The following is a 16,311-nucleotide window of genomic DNA, read 5'->3' as shown; positions in this document are numbered from 1 at the left end:
GTTAATGACATATATTTCTGAGGATATAGTGATTCAGGAAATCATAAACATCTATATTTTGGCGACGTTTCAAGTTTGTATTGTCCTCATATTCATATCCTACAGTGAATGTAAATTTTTAGGGATGATATACATCCCACCGATAGTCTGCAGGCACATACAATGGTAGTTCGATATATTGACCAAAAATAACCAAAATTTCAATGTGTTTGAAAACATCAGATCCCGATATTTTATTTTAAACAAAATATCAATATCAGAATCGATACTGATATCAATTATAATCAACATTAATTTCTATATTGTAATCAATATTATTACTCATCGGCCTTTTTCTATAGATTGTTTCTGATATTTGTATATTTTGAAATATTTTCGAAACCAACGATTAATTTTTCTTTGCCTCGATTTAAAATTAGAAGCTAAAATTATCTCCTACTGATAACACATTGAGTACTTTGATAGGTACTGTCAGGTTAGTTTTTTTATCTAAACTATTTATATTTCATAAAATTACAGTATTCCGTAAGTTTATTAGTTATATTTTTACTAAAGGATTGGTAATTAATTTACAAAAATAAATTAGATATATGTTTATTTAAAGGGAAGCAATATTGTTGCTAACATTACTACTCAACATGCTGAGTATCTTTAATTCATTAATTAATTTTATAAAATTGTATTTCTCTATTCAATGATTTCTTTTAGTTTTAGTTTTATTTCTATTCAACTATTATCATTGAACTCTTTTATGTACTTAAAAATTATCATGTTTAAGTCATCATATACAAAAGGACTTAAACATGATAATCTTTAAGTCCTTTTGTATATGATTATTCATAATAAATTGAAATAGAAGTAATTATTTTAAACTAATTCTTTTGAAAATGTGTAAATAATAATATTAAGAAGAGACTATGGATATCACGATATTAGAAATCAAAAGTAGATATTACCATATCTAAAATCGATATTACATATCAAGTATATATAAAACAATAACTAATATCTATATCACAATATTTAATATTGAAAACAAAATATCAATATCCATATTCCATCCTTTTTTTTCAGTTTGATAAGTTTTAATTTAATTTCTCTTTTAAATATCGGATTTCAAAAGTCAAATTTCAATCAATATTAAAATAAGGTGATAGCCAGCATGTTGGGGCGAGGGTTTACTTCAGACCGATGTGGGTTCGATTACTACCAGGGTCAGTCAATATTTATTTCGGGTTAGTCCCAAGAAATGAAACTTGACATTTCCACTCCGGAGCCTGCATAGGTTCTCAATTGAGGACATGAAAAAAATTGATATCAATATTTCAATAAATCGGACAAAAAGATAAGTCGGAATGTTTTGCCAATAGAAAACTTGGGGAATCAAAACTGGAGTTGAACCGGGTTCCTTCAGTCTCACTCCATTAGAATACTGTGAAAATATTTTTTGATAATTAATATAAACTATGGTGAAATTCAGTTCAATAGACTTAAAAAAATCGACATTAGTAAATTTCAATCCGTGCGGACGATGTATCTGTACACTTTAGCCATCCTTGATCAAACACCAACGAACAGAACTTCACAAAAAGCATATGAACAAACGAACATCACAAAATAACAACAGTACTAATTAATATTTATCAACAAACATCCAACTCCAACAAAATTCCAGCGTTTCAAAAAGGGCAGATCAGAACCAGTGAGATGTTGCAGACAACCGTTAGATATTACAGACTTCCCTTTCTCTCTGACTCACAGTGGGAATATACATTGTTTGAGGACCGGAGTTGGGTATTTAAAAAAAAAAATATATTAAAATTTATAATGTTATACAAAGGTCTAGTTCTCAATCTTAATGAATGATACTTTTTCACATTTTTTATAATGAATAATTCTTAATTGGTTTGTAGATGGGTTATATTTAATTTTGAATATTTTATTTTATTTCTAAACAATTATATATTATCTGATGATAAACCTCTTTGTTTTGCGTATGCAATTATGTTAGATTAACTCATCAAAACAATTTAATTGAGGAAATACTAGCGTTAAACTTATCATTTTTTTTACCATGACTCAAAGCCAAAAAAAAAATGCCATATAGAGCATAATTAAACGCTAATAAAATAATTCTCATAGTGAAATAAACTAATTAAAAATAATTAATTCTACAAATTAAAATGATTATGTTAATAACCAAAGGGAGAATGATGTAGTGTAAATTTTCATTCTATATTTAATTTTTTCCAATTTCATTAACAAGGTGGAATGGAGAGGTGATAGAATGGGAATGCGGAGCAGCGATACATCTAGGATTTGAATGGAGTTGTAACAGCAAGGTTTGAATGCATTGGCCTAATTTAATTTATTGAAGGGGAGGGGATGTGTCAAAGTTTTGCGTTAAATATTTTTTTTAAACTATGAAAATATGAATGATTTTTTTTTTTTAATGAGTTCAAAGACTAAATATTTTTAATAGGGAGTTGATACAGTTGTCGGCAATTTTTTGATAAAAGTACTGCAATTTTTCGTTATTTCTGGTTTGTTAGGGTTAAAATTTTGAATACAAATATTAAAATGAACAAAATTTTAAATATTGTTAGAAATACACAATTGAAAAAAAAAATGTTGAAAGCAGTAATTATTGTGAAGAATAAATTTAATAAAAAGAGATAAATATGTATAAAAATCAATATCTCAATAATAAAACTGGTAAATGTAGTTATATACTTAATTTTTTAACTTTTTAAATAACGACATGTCATAATACTTTTTAACTTCTGCAGGTGTTATTACAATTCTTCTTCCATTTTTGAGACTTTAATATTAAAACAGAATGTTTCTATAAAACATCTCTATAAGACCGAGATTTGAGGATATAATTTTTTGCACAAATGAGAGAAATTTTTACAACTTTTGAATAACATAAACAATAGACTCCAAGTGATATGTAATGAGTGAAACAAAGGCGCGTAAAGCATAATGTTAATAAAGTTATATGGTTTATGGCCTTGATTATAATTAGTGTATAAAGTATATTATAATATATTGATATGAGAATTTTCTATTCGTAATGATTTTCCTGTTGTTGTTTTTTGTGGCGGGAGAAACAAGTTCATTAATGCTATCATTGATGTTATTGGAAGTAATGTTATCTAAAGAATATATTTATATTCTAATATACATGAATATTTTTTGTTTAAAGGGATATGCATACATTTTATGAAGGAATAAAAAAATTTTTAAATTTTTAAGAGTTGTTTGAAGTGAATATGTCTATATATAACCCTCAGAGATATATAGATATGTTAGTATGGTCATAATATTATTAAGTATAATTTTCACCTGTAAGATCGACCTCAAACACTGGAATACCTCCTCCGAAGAAAGACTAGATGACGATAAAGCAGCAACTACTACAGACTACACGAACACTTTGGTGTCGTACTCACCGAAGCGGTATCTTGCTTACAGAGGAGTCGCCTAGAGACAGCTAGCATGCCTCGGAGAGCGAGCGGAGCGAAGCTAGAAGACGAGAGAGTGAGTTATAGAAGACGAGATGAACAGACCGGCTCCGGAGCCTGAACGATACTGAAGGAGATCCCGCTAGGAAGCGGCACTGTTCCCTCCCCTCCCAGCTCAATCCATCTCTCCCTCCCTCCTCGCTCTCCCGCTGTCTTCTCTTTATTTCTTAATCAGTCCCCAAAGCTCATCTCTCTCCTCCAGTATTTTCCATTCCGTTGTATCGGAAAAAAATTGAGCCATTCATTATTAAATGATCCCAACTATACTTACGTTAGAATAAAGATATTTCAAGGTGGTTTCATACAACACGACACGTGTAAGACACCACACTCCAAGAGGCCAAGAGGAGAAAAAAAATGCCTTTACCAAACATAGTAGGGGAGAGTATAAAATTGCGGCTATTCTAGCAATTACAAAAAATGGCTTTCGATTCTTTTAAGTAAAGAAAAAATGCCCATTATTTTTTTGTTATAAAAAGGTTCAGTTTTTACCTAGGCTGTACAATGGATGCAGTAAATGTCAACATAAAGTAAACATTGAAATATTTAAGGTTCCTGAAATTCATTGTATAGGAGAAAAATCTAAACATTTCGCATTCGGAGCTTCATATTCTTTTTTTAATAACTTTATTGAAATTTACAACTGTACATTACATAATACATTTAGTAAATATGGTCTTAGTTAAAATGGAGTGTTACAGGCGTGTAGAGCAACTACCCACTGGTAGCACCCTAATGACATTTTATATTAGCTGGTCTCGTGGCCATCTTCTTTTCAGGCGCCTCGAAGGGTGGCAGGAATGGAAGAGGATCCAAAGTTAGAAATTAGGGGGGTTCAGTGGTTAGGGAGTTTATAATGGAAGGAGTGATATCTGGTTCGGGCTAGATAGGGAACATTAAGGTCTTTATGTATGATTTTATTTGTGACAAAGTAAGGAGCATTGATGATTTTGCGAAGGATTGAATACGAGAGGAATTCGAAGTTTAGTGGATCCCCAAAGCTCAACTTTATATGTCCAGATTTCATATTCTTAAAACTAAAAAACGTCATAGTAAATTATTTAAAATAGGGTAAATTTTCTAAAATATAAGCTATAATAAAGTTCTTTTCGCACAATAATTCTCGAAATACAGTTATTAAAAAACAACATTTTTTTTTTCAAATAACCAATAATTAATATGTTGCGAATTATTGTACATCAGCTAGCTTCCATTTGGGTGCTTACATACGTCTTATAGTTCCTCAGATATAGTTTTTCGAGATATCAACAATTTGTGAACTTAGATAGGTGAATATCATGGAAACTCATACTCCAATCCCTCCTACTACTAAACCTGATAAATCTGTGCGTCGTTTGTAGAAGTATTATTTTCCATGATATTTTCCAAAATAAATGTTAAACATATTGGCTTTTCGTTTTTAAGAAAAACAAAATATTGCTTTTTGAAAAACTGTGTTTTGGAATCTATTGAACATAAACATATCTATTTTATTAGAACTCATATTTTAGCTAATTTAATCTACTTTGAATGATATTCCATCATGTTTTCAAGTGTTTTAGATAGTTTTAAATATTTGGAGTTATGGATGAAAAATTAATTAAATAAATAACCGCCATTTTTATTCCCTCGAACTATGGTCGGCAGAGTCATCAATTTTAACTTTTAACTATATATGGTTTATATTAAATTATATAAAATTAGGGTGAAATAACTTCTTTTTTTTCTTACGGGATCTTCTTGGACTGCCCGATAAGGAAAGAAACTTTTAGCACAATAACTAAAGGTACGTTGGCAACATAACTTCACGCGGAGACCTTCACATGCCTACAGTTAATGAACACACTACAGAAGTTTTCGAGATAAATTATGGAGACATACTAACTTTATACCAACAAAATACCCGTAGATAACTAACTACATTCATAACATCAAGACAAGAAAATTTTCTACTGGGCATTAATCTTTCTCTTGCCTCTCATACTACATAGATGAATTCCTAGTCTTTGTTTATATATTCATATGTTTATCAAATTCAATAGCCAGTATTCTTGACAACTTTTGAGAAATAAATGAAGTAAAAAACAAGAAAGGAGAAACCCCATAACTCACCAAAAAAGTTTTAATTTAAAAGAATGATCTGAAAAAATAATCAATTAAATAATTATTTTTTGGTAAAATAACAAAACCGGAACAAATAAGGCACAGAATTTCAAAATTAACCAAGTCCATTTTATTTTTTATTTTAAGAATAGAATAATTTTTAAATGAATATCTTCCAAAAACATATAACTTTTTTTGGAAGATATTCTTTTACCTCGTTATGTCCTAGTATCAAAACCTTTAATTAGAAAAAAAAATGAATAAGGAAATGGACCAGGCTAGTTTTGGATTTTCAGGTTTAAAATAATTTTATATTCCCAGTTCAGATGATTTTATTCATCAGACGACATGGTCGCAAGGAATCGTCGTAAGAATTCCTTAAAAGTTTCGATCAACACATAAAAAGTGTATTATGTTAAATAGCATATAAATAAAAAAATTCAAGTCATCGGATATTGGTATTATTTTTTTTTTTTTAATTAGCCAATATCATACTTAAAATTAACCACAATGAATTAATGTACCAATTAATACTATACTTCTCATGCAAAATGTGTAAAAGAATAAAATGATTTATTACAATAAATACAGTTGTTTTTGAAATATTAAACAATAGATGAATGAGCTAAATATAAACTGGCATAATTAACTTTATGGTTGTATATTATAAAGTAATTATTATTGTATAGTATAAAAATTAATAGTTCCATGTTATTTTTACATGATCAATCAGAAAAAATTACCATAACTGCGCTAAACTTTTTGTATTGTGAAATCTACAGTGTGTAATGTGTGTAATTAAATATTTTTCATTTGAGGAAATCGGAAGTCGATGAACATAAAAGACCCGTATCCTCAATACCAGAATTCGATGCGATGGAGTAAAAAGCGTCTAAATGGGTAATGTGAAAACGTCAAAATTAAAAGAGGATTAGCATTATTGAATTTTTTTTTGTAACCAATAAGGATAACTGCATTTATTTATATTTTTCATTAAAGGGATTTAAATAAAATGAATAAATGAATAAAAGGAAATGAAGTTTTAAAAAATAAAAAATTCTTATATGGGTAACAAATGCTATATATATATGATTATAATATGGTTTAACTAAAAATGATATGTTTTTCAAGTGTGACAATGAACCTAAATTAGCCACTTCACAATAAATATAATATTAATAGTTAACCAATTGGGTCAAGGAATAAGAGTGAAGGACAGTATTCATTTGTATTAATTAAACATTTGGAAGTAGTTCACATGGATATTTATAAAATTAATCAATGCTAAGGATTTTTTTTTTAGAGTTTAATGTAGATTTACCATAAAGAAGAATGAAATAAGCTAAAACTAAATATTTTGTATTCAATCTTTCTTCAGTGTCTTGGGGTTTATAACATAACAATTACTTATGTAATTTATTAGATTAAAACGGAATGCTAATGCTTGAAATGTACATTTGAAATATGAGGCTAAACTACACCGTTATAAAACCTGACAATTTTTTTTGTTTAATAGAAAATAAAAATAAATGAGCACTAATAGTAGATCATGCAACAACATTAGCTTCAATAATATACGAGATTTCGAAATATTTAGTACCTACATTCACTACATATCTATACCCTTTAAATTCTTACTATCGATTGCAAGGAAAATGTAGGTTCTTAAAAAAAAATTATAAAATTAAGCCCAAGAGCATAATTTTGAACTATTTAAGCATCCGAGGATATTTTGACCTTTTAGCGAAATCCACCCTCTGCATTTCTTTCATGCATTTTCGCACGCGTTTGCAAAAAAACAAGAGTCTAACCATAAGTTATTATTTACTTTAATTGCATTTTGAAGCGAATATTTCTATGAAAAACTATGAAATAAGTAATTGAAATCATTGCAAAGGAAAGGTTTGCAGTTTGCAAAGGCAAAATAGTATTCTGAATTTTTTTTTTCCTGTTGTTTATTATTTTACATCAATTTAAGTAATGTATGTGTCAACCAAGAACAGAACAAATACATTTTTTATGTATGTTTTTTATTTTATTACAACAAAAGAATTTTAATATTATTTTGAATTTTGAGATAATGAGCTATTTCGAGGATATCATTAAGATGATTGGGTTATAGCACACTACCATCTGATTGGCTGACGAATCGTGCCTTCTCCCCCACCACCGAAGGCTACAGCCTATACACCAAAATTTTAATATTCCCAGGACACTCCTTTGCTTTAAAAACAAGCTGAATATTTATCAGGATAGAAATTAATTTATAACGGAATAAAAATATTCGTGACAAGCTTGTTTAATAATCAATTGAACCAATTTTATTATTATTTTTTTTATAAAGTTGTTGGATGAATTGCTGAGTGGTCCAGATAAAGTGTACTTCACTTTTAGCTAAAAGTGATCTAAAAATTAATGTAATTTTTTTTCTTCAAAACTTCTCCACGCCAGCCTATCTCGGGCTTTTGCATTCCAATTGCATCCAGCTTTTTCGCATCTTTGTTGATTCTATCTATCCTATCTGTTTTTTTGCCTCCCATGTGCCAACTATACTGGCATTCATTGTTGTGTATTGGCGTCTAGTGGATTGGTTTGAACCACATGCCCTCTATCTTAACCTCCTTGCCTCCATAAATAATAAAAGTAAATACTATAATGTAATCATATTATCTAATTAATTTATGAATGAATCATACATTCATAAATTATTTATTCATCAGTTTCCAAAAATTTAGATGTGAGTGGGTGAAAAATCAAGAATTACAAGGGATATTTTTTAACTATCTAATAGTGCCTGATTAACTCCAATTTAAGATTTAGCACTGACAAAATTATTATTAGTTCATAATGTTGTTAGGAATGAATTGGTTCAGATACAGGTACACAAAAAATATTTTATTCACAAAATCCCCACATCTATCATACGGCTTTTCACCCTTTAATATTTAATATGATTGTTTTATTCTTTAGTATAATTTAAAAAAAAATTAAAAGTATAACTACAAAAAACCATTATGACTAATTATGGATTGTTCATACTAAATATGAATCTCAGTTTGCAAGATTTAAGTGCGGCAACATCTTCCATTGATATTCCTTCTTTTATATCAGCCGTGGATCGAACAACAGAGTCGGAGGACCCACCTAGGGCATACCCAGCCTTTGTAAGGCATGCACCTTCAATTGAGAGAAAAACTTGGCGGCTGAGCGTGATTCTGACCTGATCTGCATTATGGCCAAGAAATTAATCCAAGGGTCTTCAATGGGTTTTCGAAGTGCTGGTTATTTTAATTATATTTTATAATTATTAAATCTTAACACATAGGGAAGTTTCATTAAATGATGATAAAGGGCAATCTAACATAAGAACGTAAGAAGTAAAAGAAAATTTTAATCCACATTTTTTAAATAAAAAAAAAATTTTTGTTTTTTCAAACCTCTTTATTTTTTATATGGTTGCATAATACATAATAATATGCAATACATTATACATATACAATTTACATTATATCTTGGTATGCTGTATGGCATAACTAAGACCCGCCGGAAGCTACGGTCCTATATCACTTTTGAAATAATTGCTTGAAACGGGAAGAAGAGACTTAAGATAGTTTAATCGAGCAATATTTAAAAAGTACCTGAAATTGAAATACGGTGTAAGTCCGTTGTGTCCTAGGAAAAATAATTTGTGATGAATCCCACATTCATTATCCCGGGGCACTTAGGACCCCAAACCAAGAATGCCTATAGATTATCTCATTGATAATCTCAAACGGATCGAAAACTCTACGGTATGCATCGAAACTATTTGAAAAGGGAAAAAAACATACAAAAAGGTCTAAAGTAGACCAAAGAGTTGGTTTTGTTACAAAGCAACGAAGAGAGCATTGACTGTTTTATCATACTGTCATATTTCACAATCCTTACATTACAATTTTGATGTAATATATTTAGAAAATTTTTCCTAAATTCCTTTTAAAGACAGATTTTTGTTTTATTTTAAAAGATATTATGACTATTCATGAATGGCGCAACAAGACGGATAAAGAGGTCCTTGGACATTTCAACGCCTCTTCCCCAATCCTTCCTGTCGATATATAGCCTGATGGAATCTACTAGTCTTCAGATCCTCGAAAACGCTGTCCTTCCATCCCTTCCCTTCGGTCTTCCACGAGGCTTTACTCGGAGTTTGCTTATAAAGTCTTCTGACCGTTCTCTCCTCACCCATTCTGGTGACATGGCCTTGTTATCTAATACTTTCCAATTTTACAAATTAAGAAAACACACAGATCGTTATAAAATGCAAAGAGCTCATTGTTTTGTGATTACACTTCTTCTAATATTTGATTCAGCCTTATTTTAGAGGGAAAAAAGGAAAGAAAAATCAGCCTAGACTTTGATGAAAATATATTAGATTATCAATAAAAATAAGAACTCATCATCTCCCATTTGTTCCGTCGTCCTGTGTTGAAATCAATTATTAAAAATGTTTATAAAATTTCTGTCCATTATATTATTTACTCCAATACACTACATCAATGTGATAAAACCTGTGGTTCAAAATGTGAAACGCTGATAAAGATGATATATTACATGAGTCGATAATATGTTTCAGAGGAAGTTTCTAAGGCAAATATATAGTAGAATCCAGGTTCAATGAACTTGGAAGATGAGGATAAAGATTTGAAAATGGTCGACCACGATAACGATGCCAAGATTGTTTGCTTATGCACGAACATGCAATCAATTTATTAGACTCTCAAAATTGAAGGAAAATCAATCTGGCTGCCGATGATAGAGCAAGTAGCAAGCTGGCTGTAGTGTGCCATCGATAAACAAGAGAAATAAATAGTGAAAAAAATTGTAAAATAAACGTTGGCTTATCCCATGGAAAAATAAACTCGAATACGCGAATGCAATATTCTACTTGAATATCTTATCAGTGTATAGTCATTCACTTATCAATCGATAAGCGTATAATCAAATATATTAATATGAAATTAGATGTAGGCGAGAGCGGTTTTTTATTCAAAAAGATTGATTATGATCTATAATTAAAAAACTTTTTGGAGGACTGCTATATAAAAACTTCCGAAACCGTTTTCTAGGCATGAAACGGATATATAATGCAATACCACGTTCCAAAGACCTGTCTGGTGCTAGAGTCTATTTTTTCGGAGAAAATATTTATCCTTTAACATGAAGTATAGGTATGAAGGTGCACATCCGTACGTTACCTTTTTTATTAGAAAAAATGTTCTTAACAAACAACATTCTTGTTTTTAACATTTTGATGGGTACTGGTTACACTTGTCAATGGAGAAATGTAAACTATGCTATCTTAAACGAAAATGTTAAGAACATTTTTATATTTACAGTTTAAACTGGTCAACAGCGAAATGTTATGATATGGAATTTACATCGAGTCGTGGAAATGCAATATAACATTTTCCTGTTGACCAATGTAAACTGTACTTTTCGTCCGTAGATCTGATGCCCAGACCTAAGCCTATCGTTCTGAGATCTGCGGGCGGCGCCGGTTCGAGTCCGGTCTGGGACGTTGACTTTTTTCATTAAACGTAGTGAAAAACTCCCACCATCTCCCACCTTGTTTATAATAGATTGGTCGATAACTTGACAAATAACAACTTCGCAGTGGATTGCCTTAAAAAATATATATACTATAAATAAAAATGCAACTAAAATTTCGTTATCAGTGTAAACAGTAACCATCAAAATGTTAATATCACGTGTTATCTTTCAAATATCCCACATCTTTAGACAATAACAACATATAGAAACAATACATAAATTTTAAGGTTATATTTTTTGTCCAAATAACATTTGAATTAGTAACTCGTGAAATTTTTGGTTGTTCAGTACCATTGTTTATAAACATTTTAAGGAAAAAAAAATACTAAATTTTTTAATGAGAAGAAAATTTCAGTTAAATAAGTGAAAATATATACCAAAAGTTTCCATACGAGCACTTATACAACATTTTATACTCACAATGTCAGTGTTATTAAAAAGTTTGGGTAGTCAACCTGGGTGAACTTTTCATGAAATGTCCAAGTAAGACAGGTTTTCCCGCTTCAGCTTATAATAAAGATTAACTTTTATAAAGGGGAAAGATTCAAACCGAAAATTAATGTTAAAAAAAGAGTTTTGCAAGAGTCTTTTCCACTAAACAAATAATTTTTTATTTGTAATTGATTTTTGTCAATTAGGACAAAATTCGATAATACATATATATATATACATGATATCGATTATTGATAGGATGTTAATAATTTACATTATTTCAGAGCACTATATAACGAAAATAAAGAACCTATTTTGGTTGGTAGAATTGCTGCCAGTCGAGAAAGACTACAACCACCCGCTGCCAGGAAATTCATGGACACCTAAAAGAGAATAAATTCAATTTAGCTCTTCTCCAGAATGTGTGTTTTATTTAATTTTCTGGGTTTTTTGTTTGATTGTTTTTTCCTTTTTGTATCCCTTTTATCTAATTGTTATATCCGTATATGTTTTTAGCAATATATAAACCAAAATCACGGGTTGTTAACTTGTTTTTTGTTCTTAGCCCTGATGAAGACTAGAAATTCTGGCCGCAACGTTGGCACTAATAAATAAGTTGTTTTTTAAAAACTTATTCGTATTATTCTCTGACCGGACACCCAAAGATCTTCTCATAGATGTTACACACGGTCAACTATCTTCTTCATCATTATAAAACAAATAATTCATTCAACAAAAAGTTATCAAGTAATAAAAAATGTAATTTTTAATAAAATTGATAGAACATCATCTACTTACATTAGATTAGATACAATGAAGTACTTATAAATTATATGTCGAGGATCCGAATAAAAAAAAGATAACGGGTCGGAAGCGGTACCGCTTCTGTCAAGATAATACTGAGTTTGTGGCTCAACGCACTCGGCCATCACAGAAATCTTAAACACCGTTCTTGCGCCAAATTCTCTGGCTTACTTTATGACTTTCCTACAGTAAGTTTCTGCCTTTCTACCAATCCTGTCGTATGCTGACTTAATATCGACAAATGAATGATGCATGGTTATATTCAGTTTATATTGTTCCTCTTTATCACGATCATTCACAGAGTGGTGATTGATCGGCAGTTGGGCGCACTCTTCTAAATCCTTTGTGCCTGTTACTTTTCAAGTCCTCTCTCTGCGAATGGACTAGCCACTCATACAATATTTTGTAGGCACTGGAGAACAAAAAGTATAATATAAAGCCTGTTACTCACTAATCGGTACATACTGGCGAAAATGTTATATAGTAAAACATGTCAAATAACATATATAAAATTTTTAAATCGTTACTTTATTGAACTAATTAGCTGCTTAGTAGTAGTGTTAAGTTTGGATTTCTATGTAATACTTTATCTCAGTTTTGGACAAAGTTTAAAATAAAAAGATATATCGTTTCTTAAATTCGACTACTTGAACGAATGAATAAACTATAGTACACATTCGACGCAGTATTTATTGCTTTATAATTTGTAACAGCTTTAACTTTTTCGCCATGATGTACCTACTATATAAGTGAATTAATAAAATAAAAAGACCTAATTCCTTACTTAATTAGATTAATTAATTAATAAATAAGAGTTCTAGGGCCCCCATAAATGCGTTTCCGTGTCAAGGCAGAAAGTTATATGCAGATGAATGGTCTGTGGCCTGGACTCCTGACCTTTTGTAACAATAATTCTAGTATAATTTCAAGATAAGTAAATTCTTGACACTATTTATTTATTTTCCTTTTTTTTGCAATGAAACTAGATCGTTCATCGATCAAATAATGCTTGCGGCATGCCACCGCTAAGTTCAACATAAGTTTCAAGACAAAGTTGAATACGAAACTCCCTAGGGCTGTCTAAAAACTCCAGGCTTTTAACGTTAGCATAATACTCCTTCGAAGAGAGTTTGTATTGGAACTATTTTAATTTTTTTTTCCTTATTACTTTTTTATCGAGTTATGTCAGGTGATTTGGTTGCGTAGTACTCTTTTTCGTACTTGGATAAGATTTCATTAGTATAATAATAAAAATTAAATCCAAAAGATTAAAATAGATTTAACAGACGGATTTTATGAAAATAAATTAGCAATACATTCCTCAATAAAATTTGAGACCGTCTTTCAAACGTTTATATTATATACCACATTACCTCTCAAACAAACATCTGAAAAAATTATAATTTTGAGAACATGCATAAAATTGAATAAGAAAAATAATTTAATTTTAATGACTTTAATTTAATATATGACTACAAACCAATTTTCTCATTTATTTTATTTTGTACTCAATTGTTGTATTTATTTGTTTTATATAAATACTACAATTCTAACAAACAAATCTTAGCTGCCTCCACAATTCTCCAATAATTAAAACATACTTTATTTTCCATTTGCCACTTTTGTAAGTTATTTTGGCACCAACCGATAGGTGTTACAATTTTGTCGGACCACTTTGGATTTATTTTCTCTATATATAAGTTTATTTTTATCAATTTTTCGTTAGATTTAAAAATAGGAGATAGTTAATTTCAATAAATATAGTCGATAATAAATAGTTCAAATACCACATTTCCTCTCAAACAAACATCTGAAAAAAATTTATTATTTTGAGAACAAGCATAAAATTGAATAAGAAAAATAATTTAATTTTTATGACTTTAATTTAATATATGACTACAAACCACTTTATGGATTTATTTTTTTTAGAAGTCTAACAGATATACTTATTTATTGGATATTTACCTAAGTAAGTATAACTTGATTATTTCAACTACTAAGAATAATATAATAAAACAATACAAACTGAAAATTATTTAATGTTAAGGAAATTAATACAGGCTTACGGATGAACAAGTAAGGAAAACCGAATATCACAACCAGAGTTGAATGATAATGGCAGTGGTTACGGCCATAATGCAATTCATCGGCCGAAAAGCCTCTTACGATAAATTCAATATAATCCCAGATCAAGGGAAATTATTAATTCGTATGGATTGGAATAATTGAAATGCAAGATTAACATGAATCCTTTCTCAAAGCGATCGGCATATTTGTGATTGAATTTATGAATATTTAATGAGAAATCGGGCTATTAAATCACTTCCAAAGATTTTAAGGTTGAAAAAAGTGAAAACACGAGTTTACTCATTTGTTTTCAATGTTTGAGCCACCTAGTAAATCAAATGAAAATTCCGGGAAAAAAAATGTATAAAAAGATATCCAAATAAATAACCAACTGAAATTTATGGTCCATCTTTATTTTTTATTTAAAAACGTTATTTCATTAATTTTCTTATTTATTTTATTTTTCACTCAAGTGTTGTATTTATTTGTTTTATATAAATTCTACAATTCTAACAAACAAACCTTAGCAGCCTCCACAATGCTCCAATAATTAAAACATATTTTATTTTCCATTTGTCACTTATGTAAGTTATTTTGGCACCGACCGATAGGTGTTACCATCTTGTCGGACCACTTTGGAATTTATTTTCTCTATATATGAGTTTATTTTTATCAATTTTTAGTAGATATTGAGATAGAGGAGATCGTTAATTATTTCAAATAAACGAAACGAAAGGTACTTCAGAGTAAGGTTTTTTTAACGATTCGCGAACCATGTCAGACTATTTCAATGAGATAAAAATCCAAGCCCTCTAGCGTCTTCGAGAACATAGGAAAAATGTGAAAAATCAATTCTATAATGTGGCACTTTCGGTCAGTCAATTTTAACAAAAACTTGGCTGTAATCCCAGGCTTACATAATAATTTCAATTCCTGCCCAAAATACATAATTTCAATTTCATAGGAACATTTTGTTGCTGAGGTAGGTTGTTCAAACACAGACCATTTTGCGAGACTTATTGGTCTTGGACCTCAAAAAGTGAATTTGCAATAATACTTCTCCTTCCCAGCATAAGTAAGTGGAAGTGGAAGTAAAAAGATTTTCTTGTAGAGAACCTGCCTCCTTTGTTGCACCTACTGAAATTCCACATATATATATATTAATAAAAAACAACTCAATTTATTTTTACTATTATATTTAAACAAGGAAAATATACAGGGATTGTTCAGGTCAAGTTTTTCAACTTAACGCCTACTGGTTCTCATTAAAGAAATTGTGTGCAGAAAAGTTGTTGAGTAGTACACATCGTTATAAAATGAGCTCAAAGTAAATATTTTTAAAAATAAGTAGGTAGATTTTCAAGTGGTATATAAGCAGGTGCAACGAAAATGCATCATTACCAGTAATATTAATAATTTATAGAAATATTTTCCTCTCGTGTTTCTACCAATATAGTCTCGTGTTGGTACCAGTATAGTCAGTAAGGTTGAATTAAGTGACTGTTTAAAAATTCATGAAACAGTAAAACACTCCATGTTACCGATGGCTGCATTTGAAGCTGTAGGAGAGTGCAAACAATAATAATAATTAGTAATATACTACTGTGAATTTTAAGCATCCTATATGAAATATATATATAATAATTCCAAAACAAAGTCAATTCCATTTTTTTTCTTTGATTATTTTTTCAATATAAAGTCAATCACTTGTTTTATTATTTTTTCTTTCGTTTCTCAACTTTTTTTTTTTCATTCTTTAATTATTAATATTAATATTTTTAATTAT

At 29.6% G+C, this 16,311-nt stretch overlaps 1 long non-coding RNA gene across 4 annotated transcripts in view; it reads right to left on the bottom strand.

Moving 5' to 3' along the window:
* Positions 1–3,604, bottom strand: part of LOC136795563 (uncharacterized) — a 461,741-nt gene extending 458,137 nt beyond the window's left edge. For all 4 annotated transcript variants that reach the window (XR_010843192.1, XR_010843190.1, XR_010843189.1 and 1 more), the window contains exon 1: positions 3,349–3,604. This is a non-coding gene — a long non-coding RNA (uncharacterized lncRNA). The remainder of the gene's footprint in view (positions 1–3,348) is intronic.
* Between the last annotated feature and the right edge of the window lie 12,707 nt (positions 3,605–16,311).

The sequence above is a fragment of the Halyomorpha halys genome, unplaced genomic scaffold (assembly GCF_000696795.3).
Source record: "Halyomorpha halys isolate HHAL.00 unplaced genomic scaffold, Hhal_1.1 Scaffold51.1, whole genome shotgun sequence".
In the NCBI taxonomy this organism is placed as follows: Eukaryota; Metazoa; Arthropoda; class Insecta; order Hemiptera; family Pentatomidae; genus Halyomorpha; species Halyomorpha halys.
This window is presented reverse-complemented; position numbering and strand designations above follow the sequence as displayed.